Source organism: Vulpes vulpes, chromosome 12 (assembly GCF_048418805.1).
Source record: "Vulpes vulpes isolate BD-2025 chromosome 12, VulVul3, whole genome shotgun sequence".
In the NCBI taxonomy this organism is placed as follows: domain Eukaryota; kingdom Metazoa; phylum Chordata; class Mammalia; order Carnivora; family Canidae; genus Vulpes; species Vulpes vulpes.
In genome coordinates this window covers 28,056,364-28,072,549 of record NC_132791.1, presented here as the reverse complement: position 1 = coordinate 28,072,549, position 16,186 = coordinate 28,056,364, and positions in this window count along the sequence as shown.

The window sequence follows — 16,186 nt, the reverse complement described above, 5'->3', positions numbered from 1 at the left end:
TAATAAACGGGGAAAAATGAAGTTGAAGGTTTCTGTCATTTTTCAATCATTATTAGAGGGATCTAAAAATTCACATTAATTATATATAAATGACTTTTTTAGTTTGTGATGTTATTTATTGGAAACAGGAAAGCTTATCATAACACCTGCTTAGACTCCTAGAATATCAGTACTGGAAATATCTTTAAGCATTCTCTATTTTAATTATTTTTCCCACCGCTCTATAGAAAGAGTAGAGGTGCAATGAAGTAGCATGATTTAAACAATAACTTGACTTTTGAAAAGTAGAAAAGAGTAGACAATAAGTTCAGTGCATTTTGCAAGGGACCACATACTGTACTAACCATGTACTATACTAATACTGACCATATTTTCTGTACTAAAATTTGGAAAATTGCCTATCCTAAAATTTCTAAGTCATCTCAGGGACACCTTAATGAGCAATACTCTCCATTTGGTTTGATCTGAAGTTTTACAAAACAGCATATGTCTGCAAACTGTGGGAACCACATGAAGGGCTGGATACTCTGGATGGAGAAGCCTAGGGCTAGAAAATAACATTGTAGGTTGGGGAACCATCTGCTTTGGTTTGCCAGGCACAGTTCCAGTGTACACTGCTATCCCCATGCAATTATTAATAGTGCCCTTTTCACTATCAAGGATTTCTGGGTTTGAACAACAAATTTTAGGATTACACAAATTTTAGAGTGAGTAAATATCACCTCTACTTTCTGCCGTGAGAGCCTATAATCCCTTGCATAGATCTGCAGTATTCCTTACTAATGGAAAATGCTATTATAAGTAGAGTCAGACCATTAGTTTCAATTTAATATGAAGTAATTTATCAAATTCTTTTTATCAGATGCCTAAAATATAATTGATTTATTAAAGGAGTGAGATGTCAGAGGAAAAGACATTGGATCACAAGGCAAAAACAAACAAAACAAAACAAAAACAAAACAAAATAAATAATCACATTGAAAAAAGGAATAAAAGTGAAAATGAGGGCACCTGGGTGGCTCAGTTAGCTAAGCATCTGTCTTTAGCTCAGGTCATGATCTCAGGGTCCTTGGATAGAGCCCACATCGGGCGCTCTGCTCTTCAGAGAGGCTGCTTCTCCCTCTCCCTCTGCCTGCTGCTTCCTCTGCTCGTTCTCTCTCTCTCTCTCTCTCTCTCTCTCTCTCTCTCTCTCTCTCTCTAATAAATAAAATATTTTGTTTAAAGTGAAGATGAAGAAAACACTCATCTATCTTCTAATGTGGCCTATAGATAGTCTGGATTATAGGTATATTAGTACTTTCACTTCTGCTGAGAAAATAACCAAGTTACACGAATTAAATAGAAAAGATTTAGCCTTGGAAGTTAGAAGAGAATGGTTTGTAGAACGGCGTCTGAGCTGCCATAAATGCAAAATCATGGACTTTTGCTTGAATTTACAGACAAATATATGTGTGTATGTCGTTGAGCATGTGCAGTTGTATGAAAAAACACTCAGTTGATATGGCTTCCGTGGGGGAGAGGAGCCAAATTGAGCTATCAGAAAGTTTTATAATTCAATGATTAAAAAAAAGAAGTGAAGGAATTAAATAGTGATTTAATGAAATTAGTTGGAGTCTATGTTAGCTGTTTCAATTGAGTACAGCTGATAGGAAAAAAATTTCAATGGAACATATACATTTACGGTGTCTTATATTCACTTCTTCCTGTCCTAATAAAGATGATTATTTTTTCTTCATTTGAAGTTACAGGAAACAAACTTATTTTCACTTTAATGTATTCATATTATGCCTCTATAAGACAAGAATCCATCAGTGGTATTGTATCAAGAATGTTTCTATGAATTTTCTGCATCAACATCTTGCTAAGACTTTCTGTAGATTCCATCAAGATAACACATTTTCCTAACATATAGAGTTTAAAAGAAACTGCCATTCTGTTCAAGGAAACTTTTCCTACTTCGCAATCCTACTAGTCTATGCCATGAACCCTGATTTCATACCACAAAGTTTGCTATTTTTTTCCTTCTAATAACTAAATAAGCAAAGGAATTCTGTGTATCACAGAATCTAAGCTTTGTAGTGATTGGCATAAATTCCATTCCAGTGTTACAATATAACTACTTTTCTTTCTTTTTTCTACCAGGAAAATAATAATAATATATTCAGAAGGGCTTGTATGTGTTCATTTTTCTTGAAGAATAAACATACATGAATATAAAATACATCTAAGTTTTATGTTATAGTTGTTTAAGATGGATGGGAATTCATATATTCCCTTATTAATAATTCCCACTAATGGGTTTTTAAATTTGCTTTACATGACTATTATGTCCAGTGATTTTTGTTTCTTTAGCACAGGTTGAACATACAATTCACTTTATGTAAAACTAATTGTAAGTGGTCCTGTTTTGAAAGCCATGTTTCCAGGAAAATCCATAAATGACATCTGGGTACAACTTGGGGAAAATGGATATGCCTAAATGAATGGATTATAATCTCCATATTTTCTTTCAAATCTCTTTAATCTTTTGTTTAAAATGTTTTCAGAAATTCTTAGTTAAGGCCATTTGTCAGGTTTTTATTTTAGGGTGAGAATATGGTTATGGAAAATTTATTAACAGCTTAGACTTTTAGTAGAGCACTGATTTTACCTAGTTGTTTCTTGATTTTCCAGTTTCCTTTCTTACATTAAATCTAACAAAAGGCATAAGTGTAATTACCCAGACAGCACTATTGCTTGATCATGGGAATGGCAGTAGATATTGATTAAACATGCATATTGCTTGATCATGGGAATGACAGTAGATATTGATTAAACATTACTAAAATTATTGCTTACCAAGAATTAATTACAAACTAACTCTGGTGCTAATACACAGAGACAAAAATAAAATGACTTGATCTACCAATAAAAAATAATTTCAACTTGGTTGACTCTTAATCTCAGCTTTTTCTCCCTTCAATCACATTATAATGTAGCAAATAATGTAGTAGGGACTATGTTGACATGAAGAGCCTACTGATTCTCTGGTAAAAGTTAATATACAAACAAATATAAATAGCAGTAAGATAATTTTGGTTTGTAATTTCACACTTGGTTTTCTCAAAGATTGAAAGACAAATTCATAAAAAGTAATTGTAAATCTGTTAATGGATACACACTATATATATATATATATATATTTGTCTATCTATCTATCTATGAAACAATACAGCAGTAGAATGTCTGAATGTGATTGAGGTTGGTGTATGGAAGAGTTACGGAGATGGATGAGGTAACAGTTGCACAACAATGGGAAGGTGTTCACTACCACAAAACTATACACTAAAAAATGGTTAAAATAGTAAATTTTATATTATGTACATTTTATTGCAACAAAAAGTGCATTTGGTTGAATTATCTAATTTCTTTTTTTCCCTAGTTTTATTGGAATATTATTACAGCATTGTGTAATTTTAGGATGTACAGCATAAGGACTTGATTTACACATATTTTGTCACACTAATACCTATCATCTCATATAGATACCAAAAAAGAAAAAAATGTTTTTTATCCTTGTGTCAAGAACTCTTAACATCTAGCCTCTTAACAATTTTCAAATATACCATACAATAGTGTTAACTATACTCATGTTGTACATTACAACTCCAGGACTTATTTATCTTATAACTAGAAGTTTGTGCCATTTGATCACATTCATCCAACTTCCCCCACCACCTACCCTCAACTCTAGCAACCACAAATCTGATCTAGCTAATCTCTGATAATATGGCTTCATTAAAAATAAAGCATGCCATTTCACAACTTAGTATCAGATTATGCACATCTAAATTATCTCAATAACATATCAACCAACCTCTCATACTGTTTGGGAACTAATAGTGCTGGAAGCAAATGAACCATTGCATAGCCCACCAGAGGAAATGCCTGGAAAGTGATGGAGCTGTCACACTTGCTGCGTAGGTGAAAAACCTAGACCCTCTTTCAAAATCTGACATGAACGCTGCCCTCTTAGATTCTTTTCACGCCTACTGCCCATGTGCTATCCCTAGTTTTCAAATGGCTGGACAAATAATTAGTTTTCCCAACACAGAAATGGAGTATGCAATTGCTCTCCTGCAACAAACTCTAGTTGTCACCATTCAGCTGTGATTCTACTGTCATAAGATTGGTTTGTACCCAATGAAACAAGACAAAATTGATAGATTGCATTGCATTAATTTGCTTAAGGGAAAGTAAAAGTTCAGCCAAATTGGTAAGCTGCATTTTAAGTTGAATGAGACTACTGGACTTGCACACATTTAATAACAGATGTTATTACATACTTTAAAAAATTTCCTAGGTAAAGGGGAACTTTAGTTCACTTTAGATCAAATCTTCATTCAGTGGAGGTGAATAAGGCTACCACCTTTCTTAATATCTCCTTTAAATCTTCATTTGCTTTTTAATTTAGGAGTACCAAGGGAATTGTTGATCTGAGGGAGCAACACCACAATTATCAGTCATTGTGGAAATGTTAATTAAAACCACAACAGGATAGCACAGCACATCCCCCAGAATGGTTAAAATAAAAATCTCTGATAATTACCAAGTGTTGTAAGGATACAGGGCAATTAGAATTCATATCCTCTGCTGGTGGGAATATAAATTTGTATACCAGTTCAGAAAATTATCAGCTATCTACTAAAAGTGAACATATAAGTTACATATAAGTGATTGTATATCCAACAGAAATGTTCACATACATGGTGCCCCACTGACTGGCCATAATTGAAAATTAAATTACTGCTATACACAGAAATCTCATAAAAATAATATTGAGATCAAGAAGTCCCACAACAAATATAAACTCTATCAGTCCATTCATATAAAATTCAAAAAATATAAAATAATGTACAGTATTAGAATTTAAGAAAATGGTTACCTTAAAGAAGATTGAGATTTATGATTAGAAAGAAAAAAAAAGAAAGTTTCAATTTTGTTGGTTAGATTTTAATTACTAATTTGAGTGGTTATTACACATGTTTGTGGAGTTTATGATAATTAATTGAGTTGTTCACCTATTATTTGTGCACTTTTAAGTATATTTTCATAAAATATTTAATTGAATAATAATGTATGATTATTTTATATGTTAGAAAAGAGGCAAAAATCACTTAATTGTTCCACTGGTGCATGGACTTCAAGTATTTTTTTCTAAATGTATGTTCATGCATGGACAATTACTAGCATTGATAGTTTTTTTAGATTAATACAAATTACCAAAATTGTTTAAGGAAAACAAGAAAGCCTGAATAGACCAAACTTTTATAATCTTGAAGCATGAAGCACTAAACAACATTCAAGCAAACAAACCCCCAAAACTCTCTGATTCAAAATAATCTTTGTTCAGCACTTGATTTTCCTAACTTTTAAAAATAGGAAATTCTGATGGAATATGCAGAAAACTTACATTTTTAGCAAATGAAAACTAGAATTATGAAACTCTTTATCTTTCTTGACCAAGATTTTTTTCCTGATGATTCTTTGATAACTGCTTTTCTTTTATTTATCCTTTTTCTATTTTTTCACAATACTTACCTGTATGTTTGATTTTTCTTTTCCATGTTGGTCTTTTTTTCTCTCATAATTTTCTCATTTTTTCCTGGACCCCTGCATTCTAGGAATGTTTCTTCATTTTCTTGCTACAAATCTGATGACATTTGTTGCTTCCTTCTTTACATTTTCTTATTTTCAGTCATTTGCATTTAAACTTCTTCAATTTTAAGACTTGTAAGTCAATCAATGCATTTGTAAGGATGACAAAAATTTTCCTAAAATATTTTTCTTGTTTATGTATTAATTCATTGTTATACATTTGCTTTATCTCTGAGGCTTTCACTTCCTGTGTCGAGTTCTCATTATCCAAACCAAGTTTGACTTTGTTATTGCTGCTATTGCTTGTTACCAATTGGAAAGTATGATAAAAATCTACTGAAGAGTAGTGACACTCAACAAATAGGTCATAAAACTCACTCTTAGCTCTTGATCTTACTGCTAACCTGTTTTTTTAGCAGAAAGTGTCAATTCTTCCCTGTTGAAAAGTAGATTGTGAACAACCACAGGCCTGAATTCTATTGAGTAGCAGGCATTCACGTAGAGCACTTCATTCTGCTAAAATGTTGGTCCTCTGATCCTGCTCTAATAAGTATCACTCACTCACACACACACACACACACACACACACACACACACTGAGTACTATTGTCTCTAGTCACATATTACCACACCTATAATGCCTATGGGGATCACCTAACTTTCTCCTTGGATGCAATGCATTTCTCAAAGTCCTTTCTTCTCTGTCCTTTTCAGAGGAAGCAACAAAGATAATCCTTGAATAGATACAAAGGCACTGACTTTAGGTATGACTACCTAACTTTCTCAGTGATACAGTTCTTGGACCTGAGTCAAGGGGCAGAAAGTAAGTGAAGGGCACAGAATCTGTCTATATTATTAAGGTCATGAGTTTGCTCTATTTCAGATTTTGAACTTCTATTTGATGATGTGGAAATTCTCCAGAAGAAAATAATGAATTGGCTGAAAGTCCTAGTTTTGAATGTAGTCATAAATTTCCACCTTTCTCTATGCCCTTATAGTCATTTTAAGCTTCATCAAGCACTGTTAAGTTGGTATAACTTTAAAACAACAACTATTTCTGACATCTTAAACTATGATAAAAAAATTCTATCAGCATCATTTGGAGAAAAACTCAATCTTCCTCTAATATTTACTCACAACCAAAGTTATTCCTGAACATCTGTGCAATACTACTTTGACACAGATGGCAAAATACTTATTAATAAAATAGCACATGTAAATATTTGGATCCATTTCAGTAGAACTGAGAAAGCCGCAAAACCATCTCACAAAGTAAATTTTCATTGCTGATGCGATGTGCATCTTACTGTGTACCAAAAGTGCTGCAATTTTCTTTAGTAGTTTTTGAAATGAAGAAGTAACATTTATTTTCAGGCCCCTTCAATGTAGTGGTAAGATGAGTTCATTTTCATTTCATAGCTCGCATAGTTCCACTTTTATCTCCTAGAATTATACAAGGTCTATATGCTGCTTGGGAATTGATAAGGCCCAGTCTTCTAAATAAAATCCCACTTCTCTTTTCCAAAAATAAACAGAATGAAAAGAGAAGAGAAAAAAAACTCATATTTTCAGAAAGTCTAACAATATATCACATATCAAAAATTTTAAGTCTTGATTTCTGATAAGTAAATTTAAAAGAAATCATTCCTGTAAACTTCCAAATGTTTTCCACTTTTTTAATGTTGTTTCCTATAACTTTTTAAAGATATTTTGTTATTGTCAGTTTTCTTATATCTGTTTCATTTGAATAATTAGGAATTTGATCTTCTCATACCTTGGACCATAACACAGGTTTCTTCCAGTATGTTGAGGCTTTATGGAGTAACATGAAAAGACCTGGACTTGAAGAACAAAGGTCTCAGGTTGAATATTAGGTTTGCCTCATATTAGCTCTATCAGTGCTATAAAGCTTACTGTCTGGTCTAGAGGCTAGTGTTAGTCTGCAAATGCTAACTGGTCTACATCATGAGGAGTACAGAAAATGGAGTATGGAGAGAAAGTATTAAAACCCTTTATAGCCATTCTATAATTTTATGTCTGCAGAATAATGACAACTAATAAAAATGTGGACATGTGCATTTTGTGTCTATTTTTTGATCATTTTATTTCTCTGGTAATTAATGTTTGCAAAAACGTTCAATTTGCAATGGATTCAAATTGATTAAGGGATGCATGCATCCCAATGTTTATAGCAGCATTATCTACAATAGCCAAATTATGGTAACAGCCCAAGTATCCATCAAATGAAGAATGGATAAAGAAGATAGAATGAATATATATATCTTCAATATATAAATCTTTATATATATATATATATATATATATATATAATGAATATTACTCAGGCATAAAAAAAGAATGAAATCCTGTCATTTGCAATGACATGGATGGAGCTATAGAGTATTATGCTAAGCAAAAGAAGTCAGAGAAAGACTAATACCATATGAATTTATTTATATGTAAACTTAATAAAATATAAAAAAAACAGAAAAAATAAGCAAAGAAAAAAATAGAGAAAGACAAACCAAAAAACACTCTTAACTATAGAGAACAACTAATGGTTTGTCCTACCAGAGAGGAGGTAGGTGGGGGGATGGATTAAATTGGTGATGGGGAATAAGGAGTGCACTTGCTGTGATAAGCACTGGGTGTTGTAGGCAAATGTTGAATCACTGTACTGTACACCTGAAACTAATATACACTGTATGTTAACTAAGTGGAATTTAAATAAAAACATTAAAAAATATGCAAAGAAAAACCCTGATTTTTTACCCATAGAATCTGAAAAGCACTGAGCATGTAAAACATCCAGTGAGTCAGTTAACCTCTTGGGACCTTAATGTTTCCATCTGTAAAATACATGTAATAATCCCAACTTTGTCTTTCATACGGGGTATATCATTAGTAAACAAAATTACTTACTCATAAATTATTTGTAAACTATAATGTGTCTTATAAACATACAGTTGTTATATTCTAAGCAATAATCATTTTGGAAATAGCATGGCATTCCGGCCAAAAGAAGCCTGGCTTTTGTTAGCTACCCAATAAATGTTTGTTGATTTTATGAATGAATGTAAGTACAGAAACTTTGGCATCAGAAAGGACTGCACTCAAACAACTGTCAGAGCAGTATGCTATCTAAAGGCAACTCACATAGTTTTACAATAGTACAGTTTCTTCATCTGTAAAGGGAGAACTATAATAGCTTCTATTCTTAAGCATTGTTGTGCATATTCAATAAAACAATGCAATAAAGTAGTTACCACTTAGTACCTGGCACATGGAATTTATTCAATAAATATTAGTCTTGTATCTTTAACCTCTTTATGCTAAATAAATTGATTGTTTATATGCAATTTCTTAGTTCTTAGGAAAACATAACAAGATAACTACCATAATCTCCATTTTATTTTCTTTCTTTTTCTTTTATTTATTTTATATTATTTTATTTTATTTTTTTTTTGTAGAGAGAGACTGCGCATGCATGCATGAGTGGGGGGCAGGGGAGGCGGTGGGAGAGAGAGAATCTCAAGCAAGACCCATGCCTAGTTCAAAGCCTGACACAGGGCTTGATCTCACCACCCTGAAATCACAACTTAAGCTGAAAACAAGAGTGTGATGCTCAACCGACTGAGCCACCCAGGCATCCCCATAATTTCTATTTTCAAACAAAGAAACTAATACTCAAAGAATTAAGCAGCTTTCATAAAGTCATATAGCTACTGTAACACCATATCTGTCTATAATGAAATGCCAAGACTATTCGTGACGAATACCACCTTCCTAAGGTCTTCAAAGTAATGAGAATAAATGTCGTAGACATTTTTCCTTTTAGACACACTCTCATTTTTGTTTGTAAACTATGAGGTATTTTTGAATAAAAAACAGTATCAGCAGATGTAATGAAACACAGAAAAATACACTCATGCATCACTTTTCCACTTACCAGTCTGACTTGTTGGGTTCTTCATGCTGATGGTGGCCACTTTCTGTGTTCTTCTCTGAACCTCTTTGCATGACTCTGTATGGAGGCTACCAAAAACAAATAAATAAATAAAACATGTTATAAAAATGATACTTGCTTCTTAAAGGATTTCCATATATTAATGATCACAACAATAATAACTCAAATTTACATAGCACTTGTTCTATAAAGCTTTTAAAGAAACAAAACAGGGATGAACCCATTTCACATACGGGTTTTGCATCTTGAAAGCAAGTATATTGTCACATTTATCTTGGAATTCTCAGAAAGTGACAAAGTATCTACCACCCAGGCATTCATTAAATTACTTTATTTTTTATTAAATAGATAAATGGATGAAACTCATGTTCGAGTACATTATATTGCTGAAGAAATCAACCTTCCACTCCAGAAGCCCAAATGAAATTTTGCTCTAATTTGTTACAGTATAGACCAAAAGAAGAAAGAATTTTTGCTGTGTCAAACTGCCATTTCAAAGGTTAATTTGACAATGAAATCAATATGCAAGTCCCAGATTATTCCTTGTGGTTTTAATAGTTAATTCTTAGATAAATTGGATCATCTCTTATCGAAAATAGTCATGGTCTATTTAAGCAGGAAATTCCAATATAATCAATTAAAAGCTAGAATCTACTTTTGGAATAGTTGGAAAGTCGAAAAAGGGAAATGAAATGTTCTTTTTAGAATTAGAATATGACTTCCCATTGTCTTGATGACTTTTCTGACTCTATGTCCCAGCTCCATGTCAACTGTCCTGTGCAACTCACAAAAAGAGAGAAGGGTAAAAAGAAAGTTAGGTTGATTTAAAAAAAAATAGCAAAAGCTATCTTAGGATAGTTTTTTACTAACTCAAAGTAAGTATAATGAGGTGAAAAGCTTTCTTTTTTTTCCCCACCCCATTAGCTGAAATACACTTGATATAGAACATTGAGTAAATTTAAGGTGTAAAACACGTTAATTTGATAGTAATGCTTTTTTAAAAGAATTGGGATGTCAACCATGTTCTTTCATATCTCAAACTTATATGCCAGCATTTCTACTTGACATTACTTCTTGTGTGAGCATTCATAATGGTGATGATTATTATTTTGTTGCTTATACCTGTTTTTACCATTTTATAGGAATTATCTAATTTAATATTTACAACAACACTGTAAGGTAAGTATTATTAACCTCCCTTTTTTAAAAGATGAGAAACAGAGGTATAGCTTAAATAAATTATTCAAGATCCATCACTATTAACCACTTAGGGTAGGATGTGAACCTTTCTCAGAGCCCACTGTCTTACTCTCCAATGTATCTATTACCTTTTAAACTTATTTTAAACTTGAACTCCTAAATTTCCTCTCATGCCCTCCTAGGTCATCCTTGCTTCCTAGGAAATTAACACATATGCTTTGTACTCAAGTCAGAAATGTGAATATCTTTTTAACTAACTTTGTTTTCCATGGTTATTATGTACACTAAATATAGCTAGAATCCACAGAGTTCTCTCCTCTCACCAGTTGAAGCCACCATAATTGATCATCTAGACTATCGCAAAGCCTTCTACTTATTCTCACTGATCCTGCTCATGACCCCTTCTACAATCCACTGCTCACACTCTAACCAGGGTAGACTTCATAGCATAAATCATAATTTCACTACCCAGTGGTTTTGTATTGTACTTGGAATAAAATCTAATTATCTTATCATGGCCTACAAATTCTGACATGAACAGGCTACAGTCTACCTCTCAAATATTCTTTTTCTCTCATTTTTATTGAGCTTCTGCATGCTCTTCTCTTAATAAACCCGGGTCTCAAGCACCTAAGGACTTTGCTTTTCAGGAAATCAAGCCTGGAATGCTCTGCAATTGGATCCTCTTTATGCCTTATGTCTCAGTTCAAGTCACTTTCTCGAAAGAGGTTTTTCCTGAAATCCCAACATGGCCCCCTCTTATCAAACATATAGTCATATTCTTAATTTGTCTATAATCTCTTTTCCTCACTGGAATGTAGAACCCATGTGGACAAGATTACAGCCTCTGCTTAAAATTCCTGCTTAATGAATGTATAGATGAATGTAAACATGTTAAAGTATATTCTAATTATTCTTCCTTATTTCCATTCATTCCTGAAAGGAAGACAAAAAACCTTGCATTTAAAGAATTAGTAAATAGAAAATCATGAAAGTATCATTTTTTTCATATTCCTGCATGTATACCTCTTTTGAGATATTAAAACAATTCCCATTAAAAAAATAAAATAAATTTATTTATACTTTTTTCCTTAAAAAGAAGACTCTAATTGTATGCATCAGTCTACATTATTTTGTAAAAGTTTCCTCACTGTAATACTCTCAGTGTGGCATTCAGTACACAATAGCTGATACACATGTACTATTAATTTTGGATTTGAGCAGGAATTTTTGTGAGTGCATAAGCCAGGGTCAAATATTTAGAGATCATTAAGTCACTTGTGTCCTATTTGTAGCTCTGACCAATAAGGGAAACCAGTAATTGTCAAACAATACTGATACCAGCTTGTACAATTGAGGCACCAGTATTATTATTACAGGGCATATGCTTTGATTTTATTCACACAAAACAATGACATATAAAGATCTGATTAACTTAACTAGCAACACTTTTTATTTTCTTCTTATCTGAATCATTCTGATAATCTATGTGGAACCCTACTAAACTTTATTTCTATTTTCTCCCTTTTTGGTTTGGTTTAAAACATTGATTCTCAAATGTAAAGATATATGAGTGATATTTATATGCACATTAATCAAACTGCAGATTTTTGCCTAAATGAGTTTAAGGCAAGACTCAAGTGTCTATATTTATCACAAGCTTATTTCACTGGTGGTGCTGATCCAAGTGACCATACTTTGAGTACCAAGAATTCAGATAATAGTTTCAGATGATTTCAAAACAATACTTGACTAATTCATGGTACATGAGTGTATATCTGTGTTTTCCATTTGAAAAACTTATTATAACTAATATTTTTTAAATTTACAATCTTTTTTTTCAAAAAAGTGCCATTATTGTGAGGTCAATAATACTAAATAAGCAGTTAGCAAATGTACATACTTCTGTTCTTATTTATAATTTATTGATAATTTTGAAAATAAATGTGTATCTAGCACACACTCCCTTGAATTTAATAATATATAACAAAATAAATTAAACATTGACTTTTTGTTACTGGCTAGTAAGATTTTAGGTAACTTTTCTTTCTTCTGAACATTTTTGTTTCCTATATCTTATACCTGACAAATTTTAGCTACAATTTATTGTCTTATAATACACTGTGTTTGTATAATTTCATATGTATGTGATATTATCTCATTTAGTTTATGTTTATAAAATGCTAATAAAAATTTATAATTTTTAGGCATTTACTAATGGCCAGATATTATATTAATGGTTTGCATGTGTTAATTCATTTAATCCTCACTAAAATGAAATAAACCATTAACATGCTGAGTTATTAGGTGGAGAGATAAGTTTGAGGTTAACTGGCTTAAGAGTGGCAAAAGTGAGATTCAAATCCAAGTATGCTAGACCTTATTTTTTATAACCAAGAGAAAATCAATAGTTTTTGAATACTTAAGTAAATATCTTCCCTGATAAAAGATATTTAAGGTAGCCAAAACATCATAAAAGAAAACAGAGGACTCAACTTTTATACTATATAGTTTATTAAAGGAAAATATTTATGTCAAAATATGAAGTATTTGCAAGGGAAAATCACTATAAATTCTACAGAATGCTAGTCCTAGTTTCCAAAATTTAGGAAGTGATTTCATTGCTATATGTTACTTGGGTTTTTTACTGATGAAGATCCGCCTGAAAGCATAGTTTTTACCATTGTTGGAAAAAAAAAAAAAACAGGAGAAAATAACTAGATATTAAAAGAAATAAGCTTTAAGAATGGTGGACCCAGGGTACCTAGGTGGTTTGGTTGGTTAAGTGTCTGCCTTTTGGTCAGGTCATGATCTTAGGGTCCTGGGATCCAGCCACAAGTCAGGCTCCCTGCTTGGCAGGGAGTCTGCTTCTCTCTCTCCCTCTATCCCTCCTTGCAGCCACCTGCTCCTGCTCTCTCTCAAATAAGTAAATAAAATCTTTTTTAAAAATTATGAAAATGGTAGACCAATGAAACAAGGATATGCTTATCTCTGACATTTTCAGCCAAATTTCCAAATAGCAAGATATTCCATAAACATTTCTCCAAATTCCATTAACAAAATAGTCACCATTGGTCATGCCTACATTCACCATTTCTCCTATTGTGAGTACCATTACTGAAGCATGTCTTAACTATTGGAATCATTATATATATACATAAATACATGCATGGACACATGCATGGATATAAGGGGATTTTTTTTTTTTTTTTGGAATTAAGACTCAATGCATTTTGAGGAAAACTTAATAGGGGAATATTCAAAAAAGAATCTCAAACCCCATACTAAATTATTCTTAACTAGTTTGATAGATTATGTTCTAATATGATTTCGTATGGGGTTCACTTAATTTCCAAAAAGTTGATATTATCATTGTTGTTTAATAATGATTTCACTTAGACTTAGTAAGAAATCAAAAAATTTTTTTTTCACAACACAGGAAAGGAATAGTCTCTTCCCATTAGGTTAACATGGCTGCATTCTGAGAGGAGTTTAACAAGAACTGGCCAGTTTTTATCTTGTTCATATCCTGAAGGCCAACTTACCATTTTCTTTGCCTACATTTTCAAATGCTATCTTCAACTATTTCTTTGTAAAGAAACACTTTAGTGGCTCCACAATATAATGCAACTTAGTGGATGATGTTTCCAAAACAATTACTCAGAGAAGTTCATTGTCTTCAAAAACAGATGGGGAAGTTCATGGTGGAAGATCTAAGCATGGAGCTAAAAATGACTATAGTTTAAACTTCAGCTAGGATTAAGGAGAAAAATAAACTGCATATAGAAGTGTGCTTGTGTAGAGTGGTGGTTCAATACTGATGAGGGGGTGGAAGGATTGTTAGAATAAAGAATCCAAGAAATTTAATACCCCTAGGTTATTTTACTGATCACCTCCTAACTGGCTTCTTAGATGTAAGCCTCTTTCTTATTCAATCTATTTCTAAAATGCTTCTGTGATTCCTAATCAATTTTCTTACATTATCTTAAATTTGTTTTAGTATTCAAACTCTTATTTAAGACCTTGATATTTCTATTATCAATGATATAAAGAAGGTAGATGGATTTTCCTGAAAAACAAAGGGTGTTGCTACCTCTCCATACCTACAACTCCTACTTCTTCTTAGCTCTCCTATTGCAACAGACTTTGAACTGAGTCATCTGCCTCAACAACAATGGTCTTGCTTCCTTTTTTCCTAGAAGTCTTTCACTGATCTCACCAGATTAAATTCTCCAAATCAAAGCTAGAATCCTGTCAATCCTTTTTTCACAATGTTTCTAAGGCTCCCCATTCTTTATGAAATACGGGGATAGATGGGGGAAAAGGGAGCCCAATTTCTAACTCCTTGGCTTGGGCTCAAAGACTTCCACAGACTTTAATCTACCTACTCATGTTCTGACTATTTCTCTCATTCATTTATAAGCACTTACGGGGCCAGAGCCATACTTTGGTTCATCTTCACAGTTGCTTTCTCTGGTTCAATCCAATGTGTATGTTAACTCTGAAATAAAGGAGGAAAAGGGATTCCTTCTCTGCCCCCTCCTCTTTTTTTTCTGAAAAGGTAGTGAAGTGGTGGACTGAGAGTGCAGGTCCCTCATAGGTTATTGCAGGTCATGTAGACGTAGTAATTTAAGACCTAGTTTGTGCTGCTCTACCCTAAGACAATTCTATCATCTGGTGGTAGCTACATAACTGCAGGTACATTCAGTAAGAAGAATTAGCCAGCTTCAGATATTGGCTTTATCTTTTAAAGCCTAAGAGTTGCAAAGCATTCAAATCTTATTTTAGCTACACAAGTGTAGGACAGGTAGATTCATTTAGTATAAAATAATTTTTCTTAGAATTAAGACTGTTTCTCATTAAATCTATTATCATCATTTGTCTTGATCTCTGTGACCACAGAGAATCATGCTGGTATTCCTGTCTCCAAAGCAATGGACTATCTGTTGATAAAGTGCTTTTTTGTGTACTGCAAGTATTTTGGAAATAGCTCTTGGATCAAACTAAATGAGTTCCAGTATAAATAAAAAACCTGAGACACTGCAGCCAGCACTCAGCAAGATATTGGTGTGACAGCTAGAAAGATACGGTATGACCTCCTGCAATTGATGTTTTGTGTTGAGTGCAGGGTCTAATAAAATGAGTTCCATCGTGGAACTTGCATGTTCAATGAAATCTGTATTAAACCTAAATATAAACTTTGACTACTGCTTTAGTGACATTTCAAAAAAGAAAAGATAAAAGACAAACTATAACTAGATTGGTAGTTTGAGTCACATTTAAGACTCAAAAATAACTGTTAAATATGTACTTTCCATTCTAATCAAGGTGAGAAGTGAAGGAATATTCATTTTATGTCTGTTGCCTGGCTGTGAACATTAT